Source organism: Martes martes (genome assembly GCF_963455335.1).
Source record: "Martes martes genome assembly, chromosome: 16".
NCBI lineage: Eukaryota > Metazoa > Chordata > Mammalia > Carnivora > Mustelidae > Martes > Martes martes.
The window spans coordinates 51,022,984-51,031,415 of record NC_137904.1 but is presented as its reverse complement, the minus strand read 5'-3'; the positions used below and the strand labels follow the sequence as shown (position 1 = coordinate 51,031,415).

General features: G+C 45.1%; 1 pseudogene across 1 annotated transcript; it reads left to right on the top strand.

The window, feature by feature from the left end:
• Positions 1–434: 434 nt before the first annotated feature.
• Positions 435–1,178, top strand: LOC308357205 (protein JTB-like; annotated as a pseudogene). The gene is made up of 2 exons: positions 435–509; positions 655–1,178. The product of its transcript is annotated as a protein JTB-like (transcript).
• Positions 1,179–8,432: the final 7,254 nt, after the last annotated feature.

Here is an 8,432-nt window from a genome sequence, read left to right as displayed (position 1 = left end):
GTCCCCTGCTTGTGCTCTCTCTCATTATCTCACTCTCTCAAATAAATTAAAATATTAAAACAATATATTGGGGGTAATAATAAAATTAGAAAGCCACGCCCCACAACTGTTCATTTGCTTGATGTCACTTTATTTATGGCAGTCTCAGAATTGCCCTACCAATATGACCACCATATGCTTACTGAAAAGTTTAAATTTGAGGGGTGCCTGGGTGACTCGGTTAAGAATCGGACTCGATTTCAACTCGGTCATGATCTCAGGGTCCTGAGATGGAGCCCCGTGTCAGGCTGTGCGCTCAGCGGGGAGTCTGCTTGTCCCTCTCCCTCTGCTCTTTACCCCGCTCCCCTGCTCACAGGCTCTCGCTCGCTCGCTTGCTCACTCTCTCTAAAATAAAATGTTTTTTTAAAAGTTGAGGGCATCCTCCGCCGGGCAAGATGGCGGCGGCCAGGACAACCCGGAAGTGCCGGGGCGCCAAGCCGTGTGCCCCGCGGCCTTTGGAGGGCCGCGTGGTCTGAAGAAGGGAGCTCCCAGCCCAGTCCAACAAATGCGTGTTGGCTTTTCTTGCCGTGGCCATGGGGATGTCCCAGTCACGCCTTTGCCCTCATGGGCAGGCTCAGCATTTTGCGCTAACCTGGAACCTCCTGGAGGCTGCAGTGGAAGCGAAGCTCGAGGCCAGCCTCGCAAGTCCCCCTGTCCGGACCGCGCGACCCTGAGCGCTCTGTGCCTGCGGGCGGAGGGAGGCGCGGCTGCCCCGAGGGCTGCCACCTCTGGTGGCTGCTCTGCGCTTTGACCTACACGCTCTGCCAAGCCGAGGCTCCTGTGTGCGGGGAGAAGCTGTCAGTGTGCGCCTCAGACTGGCCGTGCTGGCCTGTGGGAGAGTTTGTGGTGGCAGGAGAATGTGCGCCATGCTCTGGTTCCCAGGCTAAAACCACCCCTGAGTGGGCCGGGTATGTGGAGAAAATCACAGGCAGCTCATCTAAGAGGGATGAATTCAAAAGCTGCCTCTCAGCTCTGACGGAACAACACTTAATTCTGCAAATTTGAAGGGACCAGTCGTGGGTGTGGCCTTGGTCTTGGCTTGCCTTGTCATCGTTGGTCAGCGGCAGCTGGGCAGAAAAGCTCTGGAAAAGGTCCGGAAACAAATCGAGTCCCTTCCACTCTTTGATAGGGGGTCTTAGGGATTGTACCTCAGACACAGTAGAAAGAACAGACTTGTGCCTTTTGTTCTTGGGAATTTGTGGTGGCACCTCCTCCTCTGTCTCTTGTCCAGATAATTAATGATCATTAATGAGCAAAATGTAGAAATATAAGATAGTTTTCTTCTCTCCAAGAGTCAGAGGCTTTACCGACTGAGCTACCCAGGCACCCCACCACAAGAGAGTTCTTGAAGGCACTTGTTGGCTATGTTATATACCACATGTTCCTGTAAGGAAGCATGGGAGAAATTTCTTTCAGGTAGTTGCTCCTGGCCTGTTATTATAAGTGTTATATATTTGTTCATTTTGTTCATTCCAAAAGGCCTTTTTGAGCACCCAAGTCCCAGGGACTGTAGGTATTCGGGATGTAGTGGTGAATAAGATAGGCCTTTCTAGGGGTAGGTAGGTGGGAACAGACACTACGCAGGTAGGCACATGGACAATTTCAGGTAATTTCAGATAGTGATAGTGTTGTAGGTACCAGACAGGTTGATGTGCTAGATCATGGCTGAGATCGTGTGCTTTGCCCAGGTGGTCAGGAAGCTCAGAGCATGTGAACTTCACATTGAATCTGAAAGATACAAAGGAGCCAGATGTGTTAAGATCTGGGGCAGAGCATCCTGGACAGAGGAACAAGGAAGTGCCAAGGCCCTTAGGAGGAAAAAAGTAAGGAGTGACCAAGGAGCAGAAAGGCCGAGGGAAGGGGGCGGGAGTAGGTGAGCAAAGGGGAGATGAGTAGAAGATGAGGTCAGAGAGGTGGTCAGGACCCACATCACTTAGAGCCATGGTGGGCATAGCAAGTCTTCTGGAAGCCACTGTGGCAGAAGGAGATGCTTTAAGTAAAGAAGGGACATATGTTATTTTGAAAAGATTACCATGGGAATGGGATGCAGAGGAACAGAAGGCAAGCAGGGAGGCCTGTTAAGGAGCTCTGACAGGTGACGGCAGCCAGGACAAGATAGGTCACAGTACCCTTCTTAGACCCAGCAAGAGGAGCCCCTACACTGGGTCTGGTCTTTGAGCATCTTACTCTGGCCCTTCTCCATCTGCATCCTTCCCCACAGGATGTTTGAGGGGCCACAGAGGCATGCTTGGAGATCATTGTAGTCCTTAGGTGTTTAATTTTTCTAACCTGTAAATCAGTTACAACCTCTGGTGTGGTGTATCAGGGAAGGGTTGAGGACATAGTCCATGTGCCTCAAGGGTGGAAAGGAGAAAGGAGTAAACAGTGAGCTTCAGGCATCACAGAACTGTTGATCATTCCTCTGGTTAGGTCTCCTTTACATCCTTCCTGAGAAGCATCACTGAGAGAAGGCAGTCTCCTTTGGTTGTAATCCAGCCCTGGGAGCAGAAGGGGCAGCTGGTCCTCGCTGCAAGGCTTTGTGCTGCCTCATGTTACCCTGCAGGTACCACTTTTCCCCAGTTTTCTATTGAAGTATTGGCGGCTGGGTTTTTTGTTTGTTTGTTTTTTCAATAATTTGTAAGAGCTTGTTATATATTATGGAACTTCAAACTTTATCTGAGATGTGGGTTAAAAATATTTCCCCTACTGGGGTGCCTGGGTGGCTCAGTGGGTTAAAGCCTCTGCCTTCGGCTCCGGTCATGATCCCAGGGTCCTGGGATCAAGCCCCGCGTCGGGCTCTCCGCTCAGCGGGGAGCCTGCTTCCTCCTCTCTCTCTGCCTGCCTCTCTGCCTACCTGTGATCTCTGTCTGTCCAATAAATAAATAAAATCTTAAAAAAAAATTCCCCTACTAATTCTTTTGGCTTAACTTATGATTTTTAAATGTAATTTTAAAATGAGTCATCTAATTAAATTTAACAGTCCTTGATGTCTTTGAACTGTGAGTCATACCTAGAAAAGCCTTCCCATCTTTTTTTTAAGTTTATTTTTTATTTTTATTTTATTTTTTTTAAAGATTTTATTTATTTATTTGTCAGAGAGAGAGAGAGAGCGCGAGTGAGCACAGAGAGACAGAGTGGCAGGCAGAGTCAGAGGAAGAAGCAGGCTCCCCGCCGAGCAAGGAGCCCGATGTGGGACTCGATCCCAGGACGCTGGGATCACGTCCCGAGCCAAAGGCAGCTGCTTAACCAACTGAGCCACCCAGGCATCCCTATTTTTTATTTTTAAAGATTATTTTTAAATTCCTCCTCTTTTCTTCTAGCACTTCTATGGCTTTATTTTGAGGTATTTTAACATTTGACCTATCTGACTTTATTTCATTGTAGAGAATAAAGTAGGGGGTCCAGCTTTTTAAAATGTGATTCTCAAGTTTTTACAATATATTGAATGATTCATCTTTTCCCCACTGTTTTTTTTTTTTTTAATTTATTTGACAGACAGAGATCACAAGTAGGCAGAGAGGCAGGCAGAGAGTGGGGGGAAGAAGGCTCCCTGCTGAGCAGAGAGCCCAATGCAGGACTTGATCCCAGGACCCTGAGATCATGACCTGAGCCAAAGGCAAAGGCTTTAACCTACTGAGCCACCTAGGCGCCCCTCCCCTCTGGTTTAAAATGCCATATTTTTCATATACTGAATTCCCCTGTGTGTTCAGATTTATAGCTAGAATTTCTGTCCTATTCCATTGTTCTACTTGTTCAGCCGTGTGCCAATACCACACTTGAAACATCATGTTAGTTTTATAATGTTTCCAAACCTTATGGACACATTCCTCTTCCTCTCCCCCGCCTTGTGTCATTTATGTTTTCTATATGCTTCTTGAATCCTACACTCTTTATCTGTAGTTCACTTTTCTTCTCTCAGTACATCGTGTAGTTCTTTCAGTGAGAATGCAATTGGAAAAACCTCTTTCTCCGTCTTTGTCCTAAAATGTTTTTATTTCACACTCACTCTCAACTGAAATTTTGGCTCATGTAGAAGATATTTTGAGTGGCTCTCTTAAACCTCATCATAACCCTCTGTCTATATGGTGGGATTGGAAACCTAAAAACATTACAATTCCCTTACTGCTGAGGAATGTATGGTAGTGAATATCTTCCAGTTAGATATGCGTGCACGGGATCTGGAAAGTAAAAGGGAGGTGGTGATGGTTGCTGAAAAGCAGGTGTCTTCCTTGGCAGAGTTCCACGTTCTGTGTCTGGCCTCTGGTTTCTGGTGGCAGAGGCGACAATGCTAACAGTAGCAGTGGTAGCCCTCTGGTCTCCAGATTGTAAGAAAATCTTCAGATAAATTATTGAAGTTGAAGAGAGAGGTTAGCAAGGTTGCTAAGGGATATAAAATCAAACACAATAATATTGATTTTGTTTCTGTATATCAACAACATGAAATAAAAACACAACTTATCATAGCATCAAATTATCAAGGACCTAGGAATAAATCTAACAAAAAATGTGTAAGATGTGCATGCAGGAAATAACAAGACACTCTTTTTTTTTTTAAAGATTTTATTTATTTATTTGACAGAAAGAAATCACAAGTAGGCAGAGAGGCAGGCAGAGAGAGGGAAGCAGGCTCCCTGCGGAGGAGAGAGCCCGATGTGGGGCTCAATCCCAGGACCCTGAGATCATGACCTGAGCTGAAGGCAGAGGCTTAACCCCCTGAGCCACCCAGGCGCCCCATAACAAAACACTCTTGAGAGAATCAAAGAAGACACAGACAGTGAGATATTTGTTGTTTGGAACACTCACTGTCCTAAAAATGTTAATACTCCCCAAATTGATCTATAAGTTCAGCGCAATATCAATCAACTGATATCCTTATCATGTTCAGGGTTTTTTCTTTCTTTCTTTCTTTAAGAAAATAACAAGCTAACTCTTTTTTTTTTTTTAAGCTGCCTCTAAAATTCAAATGGAAATACGAAAGGTCAAGAATAGCTAAAACATTCTTTAAAAGAACAAGATTGGAAAATCTGCTTTCCCAGTTATCAAAACTTATTAAAACAAGTATGGTACTGACACAAAAGAGAGAAGTAGAACAATGAAAGAGAATCTAAAGCCCAGAAGGAAACCCACATGTATATGGACATTTGATTTGTAACAAAGATGATATAGCAGTTTAGTGGGGGAAAGAACAGCTTTTCAGTAGAGAGTGCTAGAGTTGGTGATGTTCATGCATGGGAGTGGGGAGAGATAGGATGCTCGTTTCATACCCCACACACAAATGATTCTGGGTGATTGTAAACCAAAATACAAAAGTGAATGAGAAAAATCTTTAGCACATAGTAATATAGGATAATACTTATATGACCTCAGGTTGAGGAAATATTTCTTCACCTGGACACACATACAGCCAAAAAAACACCAGAAAGGAAGAGGTAGACAAATTAAGTTCTTAAAATTAAAACTACTTCTCATCAGAAGGCAACATCAAGACAGTAAAAAGTTAAGTATTGGAGTACAAGAACAACTATTAATAAATAAAAAGTCAAAACACCTCCTAGAAAAACAGGCAGAGAGCCTCAAACAGGTATTTCATTAAAAAAGAAATCCAAATGATCTACAAATGTAGGAAAATGTGTTCAACCTTATTAGTCTCAGGGAAATGCAAATTGAAATCACAATGAGATATCCCTATGTGCCCACAAGAATGGTTACATTAAAATGACAGTGCCATGGGGCGCCTGGGTGGCTCAGTGGGTTAAAGCCTCTGCCTTCGGCTCAGGTCAAGGTCCCGGGGTCCTGGGATCGAGCCCCACATCGGGCTCTCTGCTCCGTGGAAAGCCTGCTTCCTCCTCTCTCTCTGTCTGCCTCTCTGCCTACTTGTGATCTCTGTCTGTCCAAGAAATAAATAAAATCTTTGAAAGAAAAAAAAAAGACAGTGCCAGTGTTGAGAGAGAATGTAGGGGGATGGAAACTCACTGCTCAAGGGAATGAAGAGGGGATAGGACCTCTTGGGACAATATTATGGCATCGTCTACTTAGATTGGGGATCAACCCCATGACCCTGTCATTGTATCCCTACACATATTCAGCATAATTGCATGCACTTGGGAAGCAGCAGACATGTTCATAGCATAAGAGCGGTCATAGCAGCATAACTGTAATAGCCCTAAAGTTTCTACAGTGCAAACGGCTGTGAGTTGTAGAATGGATAAATTATGGTATATTCAAACAGTGGAATACTATTTAGTAATAGAAGATGTAATTACAACTACATGTACCAACAGGGATAAATCTCGCAAATATAATGTTGAGCAAAAGAAACCCGACACAAGAATAAATGCTATATGATTCCATTTATATGAAATTCAAAAACAGGCAAAACTAAAGACGGTGTTCAGGAATGCGTACTTGGTGGTGAAACTATAAAGCAAAGCAAAGCATTGATTCCCCTAAATGAGTAGTGAAGGCGGGAAGGTGCGTTTGTGAGTGGGGAGAGGCACGCAGAGGGCGTCTGGGCCGTTGGCAGTGTTCACTCGGTGTAACTTACCAACCTGTACATGTCTATTTTAATGCATTTACTTATAATGTGTGCTCTATTTCACAACAACAAAAAAAATGTCAAGAACCTATGGATTTGAAAAAGACCCAAAGTGAAGCTGAAATAGACATGACAATGTAGCTATTGAGATGAAAACTCAGTCGACCGTTTCCCTTTCCTTTTCCTCTTCTCTTCCTGAACAATTCAGTCTGAAAGCCTGAACATCTGTGCGGGGGGGATCAGGTAGAGAGAGAAGCCAGGGGAAGTCGCAGCTGAGCGAGGAGGGAGTCGTGAGGACTGCATGAGCCTTAGCAGACAAAGCCCTTCACAGCACCTGCGCCCTGGTACGTGTGCCACATGTGGCAGTTATTGTTGTGACAGGAATTCTTGGGAGATGGCGTACCCATCACTCCTATGTCTTACGTCACACGCCCTGGGCCTCACCTCTGATTCCAGCTGCCACTGAGACTCCATTCACTTTGTGTCGACAGTGTCTTGCTTCAAGTGGACAACATGTGCCCGCATTTTCTGCCCTGGTGCTTTGCAGCGCCCTGGGTGAGATGCCAGTGGAAGCCCCCTTGGAATGTCCACATGCACAGCATCGAAGTGGGGGAGGCATCACCTCCTCGGACAACCCTCTGCCAGTCAGGGAGGGAAGCCAACGGTCCTCAAGCAGACAGTTCTGAGGGACATTTTCTTGTTCCTCAGAAGGTTCCAGTGGAATCAAGCCCCAGGTGTCCGTAGAAGTGCCCAACTCAACAGTACACCCTGGTACTCGCTTTTTCTCCGGTCCCTTAATGTTTGTTCCCTCGGATCACCTCTCAGATAAATTAGAATCCTTATCTCAGGCTCTACTTTCAGGGCCAGTCCAGGAAAAGACAGGGTGTCAGAAGGCCCTAGAAAGCAGCCCTGGGAGATGAAATTAGTCCTTGGATGGATAGCAACAGGCGATGTTGTAAGGGGTTGATAAGGAGGGTGGTGATAATCCTTACACACCATAGCTTCACAATTACTGTACAGTCATTAAGACCTTCCTCTGCAGTGGGGAAGGAGGCAGAGGTAGAAAGTGAAGCACTAGGCTATGCAGTGCTTTTAGCACTTGAAAGGCACGGGCAATGGTAATTATATGGATTGTGTTGTTGGTTGGCTTCTACTAACTGCTTTAAAAGCTTTGCAAGGAGAAAATGAGAGACTGTTGATTCAGGGCATGCTGTGAAACCCAGAGGCAATCCAGACTTCAAAACTTCAGAAGATCTTAACTGGATCAAATCCAATTACCATTATGGTCTGGAGCTTGCTAGCCCCTCCCCACCCCAGTGTTGACATTTCCTCCTCTGTCTCTCTGTCCTGCTGTCTGAGGTCACCTGCCATAGAGGCCACCTGTATCCAAGTCCTTGTCTCATGCTCTGTTTCTGGAGGGAGCTCAAGACACAACAGCAACCAATGGTGACCAAGTTACCAAGTTTAAGGCCTCAAAGACTTAAAGATTTCTAAGGGGAGCAGCCAGTTAGTAGGACTCCAAGTAAGCATCATACCTCAAATAGCTAACTTTTTTTTTTTGAGTTATCAAATGCCTGGCCCTGTTCCAAGCCCTTTACATGCATTACCTGAATTAATTCTCATAGCAGCTCCATAATGTGGGTCTTATTTGCCCCCTCCCTTTCTCTGTCCCCCCAAGTGAATAAAACTGAAGCCCATAACTTATCCAAAGTCACACAGTTAAGACACGACTGAGCCTGAATTATGCTCAGTCTGTCTGACTCAGGAACACTTACTTTCTTAGCCTCTATGACACATTGATTTCTCCCCAAATAAAAATGTCAACATAGGAAGGGCAGAAATTATGCTCATGAATGCT